This window comes from Pogoniulus pusillus, chromosome 1 (genome assembly GCF_015220805.1).
Source record: "Pogoniulus pusillus isolate bPogPus1 chromosome 1, bPogPus1.pri, whole genome shotgun sequence".
NCBI lineage: Eukaryota > Metazoa > Chordata > Aves > Piciformes > Lybiidae > Pogoniulus > Pogoniulus pusillus.
In genome coordinates this window covers 4,023,273-4,036,067 of record NC_087264.1, presented here as the reverse complement: position 1 = coordinate 4,036,067, position 12,795 = coordinate 4,023,273, and the positions used below count along the sequence as shown (strand labels likewise).

Sequence of the window (12,795 nt, the reverse complement as noted above, 5' to 3'; positions counted from 1 at the left end):
GTTCATGGCAGTGCCTGAAGCTGATCTGCTGGGCAATTTTCCTTGCTCCTGTGGCCAAATCAACAGCAAGGAGATGGAAAGACTCCCTTTGCCATGCAGCCCAGCCCACAGTGCAGAGAGAAGAAACCCTTTGTGAAGCTCCTTACAAGAGGATGTGGATGGAGAGGCTAGTGGAGGAGTCCTTCCTGGCACCAAAAGAGCCGGACTAAGAGTATTTACCCATCCATGGGGACTAAATATATCAGCAAAGTCACATTCATTTGTGAGCCAAAAAACCCTCAGCGCTAGAGGCTGCCTGAGCTGGGAGTGTTTAGTCTGCAGAAGAGGAGGCTCAGGGCAGACCTCATTGCTGTCTACAACTACCTGAAGGGAGGCTGTAGCCAGGTGGGGTTGGGCTCTTCTGCCAGGCAAACAGCAACAGAACAAGGGGACACAGTCTCAAGTTGTGCCAGGGGAGGTCTAGGCTGGATGTTAGGAGGAAGTTGTCAGAGAGAGTGACTGGCATTGGAATGGGCTGCCCAGGGAGGTGCTGGAGTCACTGCCCCTGGAGGTGTTGAAGCAAAGCCTGGATGAGGCACTTAGTGCCATGGTCTGGTTGATTGGCCAGGGCTGGGTGCTAGGTTGGCCTGGATGATCTTGGAGGTCTCTTCCAACCTGGTTGATTCTGTGATTCACATTCCTGTATTTACAGCCACTACTGCTTCTGGAGCTCTGTCTACAACAACCTCCAGGTCTGAGTGATTCCCAGTGATGAAGTCCTTCATCCCATCATGGCACTGGGAATCATCAGTTCACTCAGAGGTGATTTTCAAGACAAAAAGCATTTCAAAGCTTCAGGAGCTGCATTTCTGGCTGAGGCACTTAGTGCCATGGTCTGGTTGACTGGCTGGGGGATAGGTTGGAGTGGATGATGTTGGAGGTCTCTTCCAACCTGGTTGATTCTATGCTATCTAAGCTATCTATAACACATGTGAAGAGCATGCCTCACTTCTGATAACCCAGAATGACAACCCCTTTGAGATGTAAAAATAACTTAATGAATAAGTATATTTGGATTTATAACCTCACAGCAGCTTTATTTATAGGGATGCCAATCACTTTTACACAGATATAAAACTGGCTGGCAGAATGCCTTACACTACACCCAGAAAGCCATCTGTAACAAATCTAAGCTGTGATATCTCTGCATACATTTGGCCAAACAATAAGGCTAATGCCAACCAGCTTGACATTAAATGTACAGATGGGCTGGGGTTGGGGGTGGGGGGTGGGACTTGCCAAGCCTGCCACATGGCCAAAGAGAGATGAATTTTGCTATCACCTGATCAGGGAAAGGACCAGATGAAGGAAAACCAGTCACTGTGTGGGCTGTGTGGATGTTAGTATCAACACAATGCTGGCTGAAGAGCAGGGCAGCATCCATCTGGCTACAGATGAACCTCTCTCAAAGCCTGTCAACACTGAAATGAGGAGCAATAGGCAAGGAGAACAGACCACCTGGAGCTCTGCGGCACCTTTAAAAGGTGAGGAGACTAATCTGGGGTTCTTGCATAGAGTTTTTTTGATATATCATTCAAGACACAAAGCTGGGACAGAAAAAAAGATGCAGGGGAAATTAATTGAAGGCATTGCTTGGCTCTTGGTCTCGAGAAGCTCAGCATGAGCCAGCAGTGTGCACTTGCAGCCCAGAAAGCCAAGCAGAGCCTGGGCTGCAGCAGCAGAAGTGTGGCCAGCAGGGCCAGGGAGGTGATTCTCTCCCTCTACTCCACTCTGGTGAGACCCCACCTGGAGTACTGCATCCAGTTCTGGAGGCCCTATGACAAGAGGGATGTGGAGATGCTGGAGTGTGTTTAGAGAAGGGCCAGGAGGATGCTCAGAGGGCTGCAGCAGCTCTGCTGTGAGCACAGACTGAAAGAGTTGGGGCTGTGCAGGCTGCAGAAGAAGAGGCTCCCAGGTGACCTTCTTGTGGCCTTCCAGTGTCTGAAGGGAGCCTACAAAAAAGCTGGGGAGGGACTTTTTAGGCTGGTAGAGAGTGACAAGGAATAGGGGGAATGGAGCAAAGCTGGAGGTGAGGAGACTCACACTGGAGGTGAGGAGGAAGTTGTTCAGCATGAGAGTGGTGAGAGGCTGGACTGGGTTGCCCAGGGAGGTGGTTGAGGCCTCAGGGCTGGAGGTGTTTAAGGCCAGGCTGGCTGAGGCTGTGGGCAGCCTGCTCTAGGGTAGGGTCTCCCTGGCCATGGCAGGGGGGTTGGACCTGGCTGCTCCTTGTGGTCCCTTCCAACCCTGACTGATTCTGTGATTCTAGTGAGACTTAGAACCATAGAATCAACCAGGTTGGAAGAGACCTCCAAGATCATCCAGTCCAACCTATCCCCCAGCCCTATTCAGTCAACTAGACCATGGCACTAAGTGCCTCATCCAGTCTTTTCTTGAGCACCTCCCTGGGCAGCCCATTCCAATGGGAAATGACTCTCTCTGTGAAGAACTTCCTCCTAACATCCAGCCAACTTCTCTCCCACCACTGTCCAGGATCTTGCAGCTCCATCTAAACCTGCAGAGGTCAAGAGGAGAAGATGCTGTTGATGACCCTAGGGCTAAGTGCTGCATTGCCATAAAATATCCTGTTTTCAGGATAGGTTCTGGGGGCTTTCTATTGCTGCCCCTCGAGTGAGGACTACCTGGAGAACTGAAAACTCACCTCTAGTTCCCTAGAAACAAAGGAAAAACTGCTCTCCATCCCAGTGGGGCTCCTGGGCTGCCACTGTCTCAGAAATGGGGCAGAACAGGGATGGCTCCAGGTCAAAGACAGGCTAAGAGTAAACACATTTCTGCCATTAAAGTCACAGTGTTTTGGCAAATGCCAAGGCAGAAAAGATTACTCTGGAATATTACTTTGAATAGGTCTGGGAACAAGCCCAGCATTAATTTCCAACATTTACCCAGCACAGGATTTGAATAAATGATGGGAGGCTTGCACACACACTGACACTGGCACATTTTTGCCTCTGCTCCTCAGATAATCTGGGGGGGGGGGGGGGTGTGGGGTGTGAAGAAGAAGACATCACCTTCCAGTCTGAGGCTTGGGTTCAACTGACTCTGCCTTTGGGACAAGGTAACCTCCCAGGGTCCCTTTCAACTCAATTCTTATACCATTTTACACCACAAACTGTTGGCATTTGCTCTGATTCACCCCTGGATATAAGCACATCTAAAAGAGTAACTGATGGATAGAAGAAAAACCACCTAAGACCAGTTCCCTCTCCCAAGGACAAAGCAAAGGAAAGCAACCAAACACAGAGCCATGATGTCCTTGATCCAAATGTTTTCCAAAACATATATTGGGCTGCTGCTGTGCAAGCCTCCATGGTAGCCTGCCTGACACGGGGTCAGAGGCAGAGCTGATGGGTTGTGATGGTTTGGGTGTTACCTGCCCCCCCCACACTTAAGAAAATCACCCAGACTAGACTCAGCCAAGCTGGAAATTGAAGAATGAAGCTTTGTATTTACAGTTTAGCACAATAGCCAAGCAGATATTTGCAATACCTACAGCTATAGACAGCAATAGACAAGTTGAAAAGTGATATAGAAACAAAACAGCCCTTCCAGAAATCAGAGTCCCCAGGAGGGGCTCTCAGCCTCCTTTCACCTCCTTTCCACCCCTCTACCTTATCCCAGACTTTGCCTTATGTTCAAGGTGAGTTTGGAGAATGGGCCAGGGAGGTTAGGAAGCAGAAGGATTAGTAACACAGACAGCAGGTTAGGGAGAGAGGGGAGGCAGCCAAAGACAGAGAGCAACTCTGTTATCTGTGTTTGTGTTCTTGTTTTTACACATCTCAGCAAGCCTAGGAGTGCAGCAGCCATCTCCATTGTTTGCTTTTCACAGTCTATCATCTAATTCCTCCCACTAAAATAACCCAGCTAGCTTCAAACTAGCACAGCTGCAACTCATAGAATCAAGCAGGTTGGAAGAGACCTCCAAGCTCATCCAGGCCAACCTAGCACCCAGCCCTAGCCAGTCAACCAGACCATGGCACTAAGTGCCTCAGCCAGGCTTTGCTTCAACACCTCCAGCCACAGAGACTCCAGCACCTCCCTGGGCAGCTCATTCCAATGCCAATCACTCTCTCTGTGCAGTAGGCAGGGATGCCTTCCTCTAGACTAGTTTGCTCAGAGCCCCATCCAACCTGGCCTTGAATGTTTCCAGGGATGAGCATGCACCTCTCTGGGCAACCTCTGTCAGTGTCTCACTACCCTTGCAGTAACAAATCCTTCCTAATATCTAACCCAAATCTGCTCTCCTTCAGTTTGGAAGTGTTACTCATTGTCCTATCTGACGGCTTGAGTGTTACCTGCCCCCCTCACCCTCTTATCAAAGCACCCAGACTAGATTCAGCCAGCTGGAAGTTAAGCAGTGCAGCTTTATATTTACAGCTTAGCACAATATACAAGCAGAGATTTACAATACCTACAGCTTCAGACAGCAATAGACAAGGTAAAGGTAATGCAGAAACACAACAGCCCTCCCAGAAAACAGTCCCCAGGAGGGGCTCCCAACCACCCTTCCATCTCCTTTCCACCCCTCTGCCTTACCCCAGACTTTGCCTTATGCTCAAGGTGAGATGGGAGGAACAGCAAGGGAGGTTAGAAAGCAGAAGGATTAGTTACACAGAAGCAGCACAAGGAGAACAAGTACAGGCTCCCAGAGACCCACACCAACTCTGTTACCCACGTTTGTGTCCTTGTTCTTATCCATCACAGCAAGCCTATGAGTGCAGCAGACATCACCACTGCTTCCTTTTCACATCCTATCATCTAATTCCTCTCACTCAAATATTCCAGCTAGCCTCAAACTAGCACAGAGAGTCTCAGAGGCCCTTGAAAGGCCAAAGCTGATCACCACCTCTTTCAAGTTACTTCTGGACACAATCAAAACCCACAGCAGGCTGCTTTCCAGGAGAGCTCTCCTCTCAACTGTATGTGGGCTTTGATTAGACCTTTTGTAGAACTGAAAGAAAGAAAAAAGGCCTTGCTGAAGGATGGCAAAGCCTAGACACTACAATGCACTTTGCAGCTGATCCAGCAAACCTAAAGAGCCCCTCCTTGATCTCAGACTGCCACGATCAAAGCCATTATCCCATTTGGAGCCCTTCTGAAACTTTAACTTCCAAATGTGCAAGTTATTTTTAAAATCTAAACCAGGCCAAGCCTCTTGTTTGGAGTTTTATGAGGAAAATGGGGTGTGCTTCCCTCAAACCTTCCCCCATCACAGTATCACAGTATTATTAGGATTGGAAGAGACCTCAAAGATCATCAAGTCCAACCCTTTACCACAGAGCTCAAGGCCAGACCATGGCACCAAGTGCCACGTCCAATCCTGCCTTGAACAGCTCCAGGGACGGCGACTCCACCACCTCCCCGGGCAGCCCATTCCAGTGTCCAATGACTCTCTCAGGGAAGAACTTTCTCCTTACCTCCAGCCTAAATCTCCCCTGGCACAGCCTGAGGCTGTGTCCTCTCATTCTGGTGCTGGCCACCTGAGAGAAGAGAGCAACCTCCTCCTGGCCACAACCACCCCTCAGGTAGTTGTAGACAGCAATAAGGTCTCCCCTGAGCCTCCTCTTCTCCAGGCTAACCAATCCCAGCTCCCTCAGCCTCTCCTCGTAGGGCTGTGCTCAAGGCCTCTCCCCAGCCTCGTTGCCCTTCTCTGGACACGCTCAAGCATCTCAATGTCCCTCCTAAACTGGGGGGCCCAGAACTGAACACAGCACTCAAGGTGTGGTCTAACCAGTGCAGAGTACAGGGGCAGAATGACCTCCCTGCTCCTGCTGGCCACACCATTCCTGATGCAGGCCAGGATGCCACTGGCTCTCTTGGCCACCTGGGCACACTGCTGGCTCATGTTCAGGTGGGTATCAATCAGCACCCCCAGATCCCTCTCTGTCTGGCTGCTCTCCAGCCACTCTGACCCCAGCCTGTATCTCTGCATGGGGTTGTTGTGGCCAAAGTGCAGCACCCTGCACTTGGAGCTATTGAATGCCATCCCCTTGGACTCTGCCCATCTGTCCAGGCAGTAAAGGTCCTGCTGCAGAGCCCTTCTGCCCTCCAACCCAGTCACATGGTATCTGGAAGTGGCTGGTTGACACATGGTAGACAGTGAGAGAGGAGAATCAGCCCTGTGACTGTGAACACCTCAGTCGCACCCAGTGGCCACAGTCTGCTTGCCTGGGGTGGGGACAGAGTCTGTCACCCCCCAGGGTGGCTATGGTGTGTGGTAGCATTCATAGAGACATGGAATCAGTCAGGGTTGGAAGGGATCACAAGGATCATCTAGGTCTAAGATGGATGTTGTTAGGAAGTTGTTGTCAGAGAGAGTGATTGGCATTGGAATGGGCTGCCCAGGGAGGTGGTGGAGTTGCTGTACCTGGAGGTGTTGAAGCAAAGCCTGGATGGGGCACTTAGTGCCATGGTCTGGTTGATTGGACAGGGCTGGGTGCTAGGTTGGACTGGATGAGCTTGGAGGTCTCTTCCAACCTGGTTGATTCTATGATTCTAGTTCCAACCCCCCTGCCATGGCCAGGGACACCCTACCCTAGAGCAGGCTGGCCACGGCACCATCCAGCCTGGCCTCAAACACCTCCAGCCATGGGGCCTCAACCACCTCCCTGGGCAACCCAGTCCAGCCTCTCACCGCTCTCATGCTCAACAACTTCCTCCTCACATCCACTCTGAATCTCCCCACCTCCAACTTTGCTCCATTCCCCCCAGTCCTGTCCCTCCCTGACAGCCTAAAAAGTCCCTCCCCAGCTCTTTTGTAGGGCCCCTTCAGACACTGGAAGGCCACAAGAAGGTCACTTCAGAGTCTCAGCAGATCTCCATGGTACCATCTTGCTCTTGTCCTGGTCCCTCACTTCTAACAGCCTTCTCCTGGGGAAGGAGAACAAAGCCCTGCTGCACACCCAAGAAGGGCTGATGCAAAAATTGACAGTGTCCATGACACAGGAGAGCAGAGGAGCTGGTGGCAATGGCTGCTTCTGGATGCTTCATGCAAGTAGCACCCAAACCCTTGCCCCCAGAGTTTGCATGCTGAATGTGATGGTTTGGGTGTTACCTGCCTCCCCCCCCCCCCCTCTTAGGAAAATCACCCAGAGTTGGCTCAGTTGATCTGGAAATTGAAGAATGGAGCTTTATATTTACAGCTTAGCACAATATCCAAGCAGGTAGTTACAATATCTATAGCTACAGACAGACATAGACAAGTTGAAAAGCAACACAGAAACACAACAGCCCTCCCAGAAACCTGAGTCCCCAAGAGGCGCTCCCAACCACCCTTCCACCTTCTTCCCAGCCCTCTACCTTATCCCAGACTTTGCCTTATGGTTAAGGTAGAGTTTTAAGGGTCAGCCAGGGGGATTAGGAAGCAGATGGATCAGTCAGGAAGCAAGTTTGGTTAGAGAGAGAAGTTCATGCAGCCCCAGAGCCCAGAGAGAAACTCCCTTATCTATGTTTGTGTTCTTGTTCTTATCCATCTCAGCAAGCCTATGAGTGCAGCAGACATCACCATTGTTTCCTTTTCACAGCCTGTAGTCTAATTCTTCTCACCAAACTATCCCAGCTAGGCTCAAACTAGCACACAGGACATGATAAAAGAGATGGTGAGGGCAGCCGAGAAGTCAGCATCCTAGTACTGAACCTCCACCAAGCCATCTTGGGAAGGAAGGGAAATGAAGGAATGAAAAAGCAAACCCCCCAGCCCCACACTGCCAGCAGCAGGGTGGCCACCCTCAGCTGCTCTCAGGGATGAACACTGAAGTGAAAACATCACACAATTCACACACACAGCGAGGGTTCAGCAACACATCTCTTGCTGTGAGGCTTTCCAGACATCCCATTCTCCTCTGCAGTGTTTTTCTGTGCACGTTCTCTTAAAGAGATGGGAAACAACTGTCTACAACTACCTGAGGGGTGGTTGTGGCCAGGAGGAGGTTGCTCTCTTCTCTCAGGTGGCCAGCACCAGAACAAGAGGACACAGCCTCAGGCTGCACCAGGGGAAATTTAGGCTGGAGGTGAGGAGAAAGTTCTTCCCTGAGAGAGTCATTGGACACTGGAATGGGCTGCCCGGGGAGGTGGTGGAGTCGCCGTCCCTGGAGCTGTTCAAGGCAGGATTGGACGTGGCACTTGGTGCCATGGTCTAGCTTTGAGCTCTGTGGTAAAGGGTTGGACTTGGTGATCTGTGAGGTCTCTTCCAACCCTGATGATACTGTGATACTGTGATTGCTGGTCCCCCTTCCCAAAGCAAACACCAAAACCCAGGCTGAAAACCACCCAGTCTCCTAGGCTGGCAAATCTGTAGTGGTAACTCGTTCCCAGCAGAGCTGATGCCACTGCAGTAAGGAGTCAAAGACACAGCTGCACAAGTGAAAGCAAAAGCCCTTTATCGCTGTAGGACTCTTTTTTCACACACACCCCCTCCTCCTCAAATGACAGGGACAGCTCTGGCCAGTTCAGCAGGGTACATAGGAAGGCTTGGCTGAAAGCAACCTCATTAAACTGGCTGGGTCGTTAAGTGCCAATCCAAACACGCAGTCCTCTGATCATCACCTGACCAGGCTGGGAACTAAAGACAACTCACAATTATACCTGTGACAATCAGGAAGAATCCTTAGAACTCCCAACCCCTCCCCCCCCCATCCCAAAGCAGAATCTACCAACACCATCCCCACCCATCCTTCTTTTACTTAGAATCATAGAATCAGTCAGGGCTGGAAGGGACCACAAGGATCAGCCAGTTCCAACCCCTCTGCCATGGGCAGGGACACCCTACCCTAGAGCAGGCTGCTCACAGCCTCATCCAGGCTGGCCTGCAACACCTCTGGAGAAGAGGAGGCTCCCAGGTGACCTTCTTGTGGCCTCCCAGGATCTGAAGGGGGCCTACAAAAAAGCTGGGGAGGGACTTCTTAGGATATCAGAGAGTGACAGGACTGGGTGGAATGGACCGAAGCTGGAGGTGGGGAGATTCAGAGTAGTAAGAGCCTGGAATTGGTTGCCCAGGGAGGTGGTTGAGGCCCCATGGCTGGAGGTGTTTAAGGCCAGGCTGGCTGAGGCTGTGTGCAGCCTGCTCTAGGGTAGGGTGTCCCTGCCCATGGCAGTAGGGTTGGAACTGGCTGCTCCTTGTGGTCCCTTCCAACCCTGACTGATTCTACAATTCTACCTCCAGCCATGGGGCCTCAACCACCTCCCTGGGCAATCCACTCCAGGCTCTCATCACTCTCACACTAAAGAACTTCCTCCTCATGTCCAGTCTCAACTACCCATCTCCACCTTTGCTCCATTCCCCCGAGTCCTGTCACTCCATGCGAGCCTAAAAAGTCCCTCCCCAGCGTTTTTGGAGGTCCCACTCAGATCCTGGAAGGCCACAAGAAGGTCACCTGGGAGCCTCCTCTGCTCCAGACTCAACAGCCCCAACTCTTTCAGTCTGTGCTCATACTTATTTACTTACATAAGCAGCATGACAGATCACTTGGAGGAAATCAGATGCTTATAACCATTAAGCGACACTTAGGCAGCCCTCTGGAAGATAAATCCTCCCTTTGGAAACTCTGCAACAAAAGCAGAAGGTACAAACAGAGAGTCACTAATTACTCTGATTCCAGCTTGGGAGACCTGAAATACCCGACCGCAGCGGAACAAAGCCAGGGTTGCTGGCAAGAAATGACTCACAGCCTTCTTAAAACAGAGCTCACCCAAATAAACCCAAGTGTGTTTTGTTTGCCTGCCTGTTCCTTAAGGTCTAGGCTGATAGGAAACCGCCACCACAGCCTGCAGGCATCCCCTCACCTGCAGCTAAAATTAGACTTCAAGGAAAGCTGCTGGAGGTGAGAGTCTCCAACCACGGCAAAGCTCCCACCACACGCCTGAGGAGCAACACAGCAGGGCTTTTTTGTCTCTCCTCTCATCGAAACCAAAAGGAGAGAGGGTTTTGGATTAAAATAAATTAAGGAAAACAAGTAAACAAGGTGTGCTCCAAAGGAGAAAGGAGAAGGCAGCAGGTCTACCCCACTGCTGGGCTCAGAGGGACCTGAGTGGGGAGGTGAGGCTGAAGCTAAGCGAGGAGGATGGAACAGGATTAGTGCCCACAGTCTCAAGTTGTGGTGGGGGAGGTCTAGGCTGGATGTTAGGAGGAAGTTGTCAGCAGAGAGAGTGATTGGCATTGGAATGGGCTGCCCAGGGAGGTGGTGGAGTTGCTGTCCCTGGAGATGTTGAAGCAAAGCCTGGCTGAGGCACTTAGTGCCATGCTCTGGTTGACTGGCTAGGGCTGGGTGCTAGGTTGGACTGGATGATCTTGGAGGTCTCTTCCAACCTGGCTGATTCTAGGATTCTAATTTGAGGCTAGCTGGGATATTTTAGTGAGAGGAATTAGATGCTAGGCTGTGAAAAGGAAACAATGCTGATGTCTGCTGCACTCATAGGCTTGCTGAGATGGATAAAATCAAGAACACAAACATAGATAACAGAGTTTTGCTGTCTGGTTTGGGGCTGCATTTCTCTCTCTCTAACGTGTGTGACTGAGTGACTAATTCTTCTGCTTACTAACCCCCCTGATCCATTCTCCAAGCTCACCTTGAATGTCAGGCAAAGTCTGGGGTAAGGTACAGGGGGTGGGAAGAAGGTAGAAGGGTGATTGGGAGCCCCTCCTGGGGACTCTGGTTTCTGAGAGGGCTGTTGTGTTTCTGTAGCACTTTTAAACTTGTCTATTGCTGTCTGTAGCTGTAGAGATTGTAACTACCTGCTTGGATATTGTGCTAAGCTGTAAATATAAAGCTGCATTCCTTAATTTCCAGATCAGCTGAGTCTAGTCTGGGTGATTTTCTTAAGTGTGGGGGAACAAGTAACACTCAAACCATCACAGGATGCAGTTGAATGCTCCACCCAGCAGTAAGAGTAACCAGCAAAGCCCACTGGCATCTCAGCCATCATGGATAAAGGACAAGGTAACTGCTTCACTGTCCAGGAGAGCAGCAGCAAGAGCCTCCGTTAGAGCAGACAGCATGCAGAGCAAGACAAGAGGATGTGAGCAACAGACATTCCCCTACTGCCCTTGCTTTGGAGGGAAAACATCACTTTCCTCCTCCCCTTCTCCTGCCCTCCCCCACCACACTGAATGCCAGCGGAGCTCAGGGGAGTATTTAATCTCAAACCCCAGTAGTCAATCAGCTCACCCTCACGCAGGAGAAAGAGAGGCAGCAGCAACACCAATCCCCATTCCCACCCAGCAGTATGATGGTTTCATTAATTTCATTTTCATGGAATGGCATCCTGGCCTGGCTCAGGAGCAGTGTGGCCAGCAGGACAAGGGAGGTTATTCTGCCCCTGTACTCAGCACTGCTCAGGCCACACCTTGAGTGCTGTGTCCAGTTCTGGGCTCCTCAATTCAAGAGAGATGTTGAGGTGCTGGAGGGTGTCCAGAGAAGGGCAACAAAGCTGGTGAGGGGCCTGAAGCACAGCCCTGTGAGGAGAGGCTGAGGGAGCTGGGGGTGTGCAGCCTGCAGAAGAGGAGGCTCAGGGCAGAGCTCATTGCTGTCTAGAACTCCCTGAAGGGAGGCTGTAGCCAGGTGGGGTTGGCCTCTTCTGCCAGGCAACCAGCAACAGAACAAGGGGACACAGTCAAGTTGTGTTGGGGGAGGTCTAGGCTGGACGTTAGGAGGAAGTTGTTGGCAGAGAGAGTGATTGGCATTGGAATGGGCTGCCCAGGGAGGTGGTGGAGTCACCACCCCTGGAGATCTTCAAGAAAAGCCTTGCTGAGGCACTTAGTGCCATGGTCTGGTTGTTTGGCCAGGGCTGGGTGCTAGGTTGGACTGGATGATCTTGGAGGTCTCTTCCAACCTGGTTGATTCTATGATTACACACACAACCTTCCCTTCTCACATAAATCCTCACCAGATCCAGGCAGCCCTTAGGTTGTGGGTGGGGAAGGACACTGTGTCAGGGAGGAACGTGGGGACAGAAGGGAGGAAAGGGAGGAGGAAGCATTCTGGCAGTTAGTTCAAATGACATCTTTCTATGGCTGCTGCAGTTGGCCGTTAGCACAATGATGCTTTGACCTTGCCTTTGCTGTCCTACAGGATGGGCAGCAGAGTGGCAAACAGCAAACCCACATCCAGCCCTGCCACCAGAACCTGCCTTAGTTTCATCCCAACAGAGCAGCAAGCCTGTGGGAAAATAGGGACAGACAGAAAATGCAAGACAGCCTGCAAGTGGAAAGGCTTGAACCAGGCTGTGATAAAAATAACAGCAGCAGGGCCTCCCCACTGGTGCAGTGAGACTTACACCAGAGCTTTTCTAGCTGGGTTTGAGCAGGTTTGGGATCACTCCCTGCCAAAACGTGGTATTTCCAACTGCAAGCATGGCCAGCCCAGGAGGACCATCACACTGTGCCAGTCCAACAAGTAGGCAGCTGCAAGCAACACAGAATCACAGAACCATCGAATCAGTCAGGGTTCGAAGCTCCCATCCCCCTGCCATGCCCAGGGACACCCTACCCTAGAGCAGGCTGCACACAGCCTCAGCCAGCCTGGCCTCAAACACCTCCAGCCATGGGGCCTCAACCACCTCCCTGGGAAACCCATTCCAGCCTCTCACCACTCTCATGCTCAACAACTTCCTCCTCACATCCACTCTGTATCTCCCCACCTCCAGCTTTGCTCCATTCCCCCCACTCCTGTCACTCCCTGATATCCTGAAAAGTCCCTCCCCAGCTTTTTTTGGAGGCCCCCTTCAGAAAGGCCACAAGAAGGTCAC

The 12,795-nt window shown here is 51.3% G+C and overlaps 1 protein-coding gene across 3 annotated transcripts in view; it reads right to left on the bottom strand.

Annotated features, from left to right (window-relative positions):
* Nucleotides 1-12,795, bottom strand: part of DAAM1 (dishevelled associated activator of morphogenesis 1) — a 144,689-nt gene that overhangs the window by 106,788 nt on the left and 25,106 nt on the right. For 2 of the 3 annotated variants that reach the window (XM_064152604.1, XM_064152661.1), the window contains exon 2: nucleotides 9,497-9,596. The exons of the other annotated variant lie outside the window; for it this stretch is intronic. The gene's annotated coding sequence lies outside the window, so the exon portion shown is untranslated. The remainder of the gene's footprint in view (nucleotides 1-9,496; nucleotides 9,597-12,795) is intronic. 3 annotated transcript variants of the gene reach the window in all.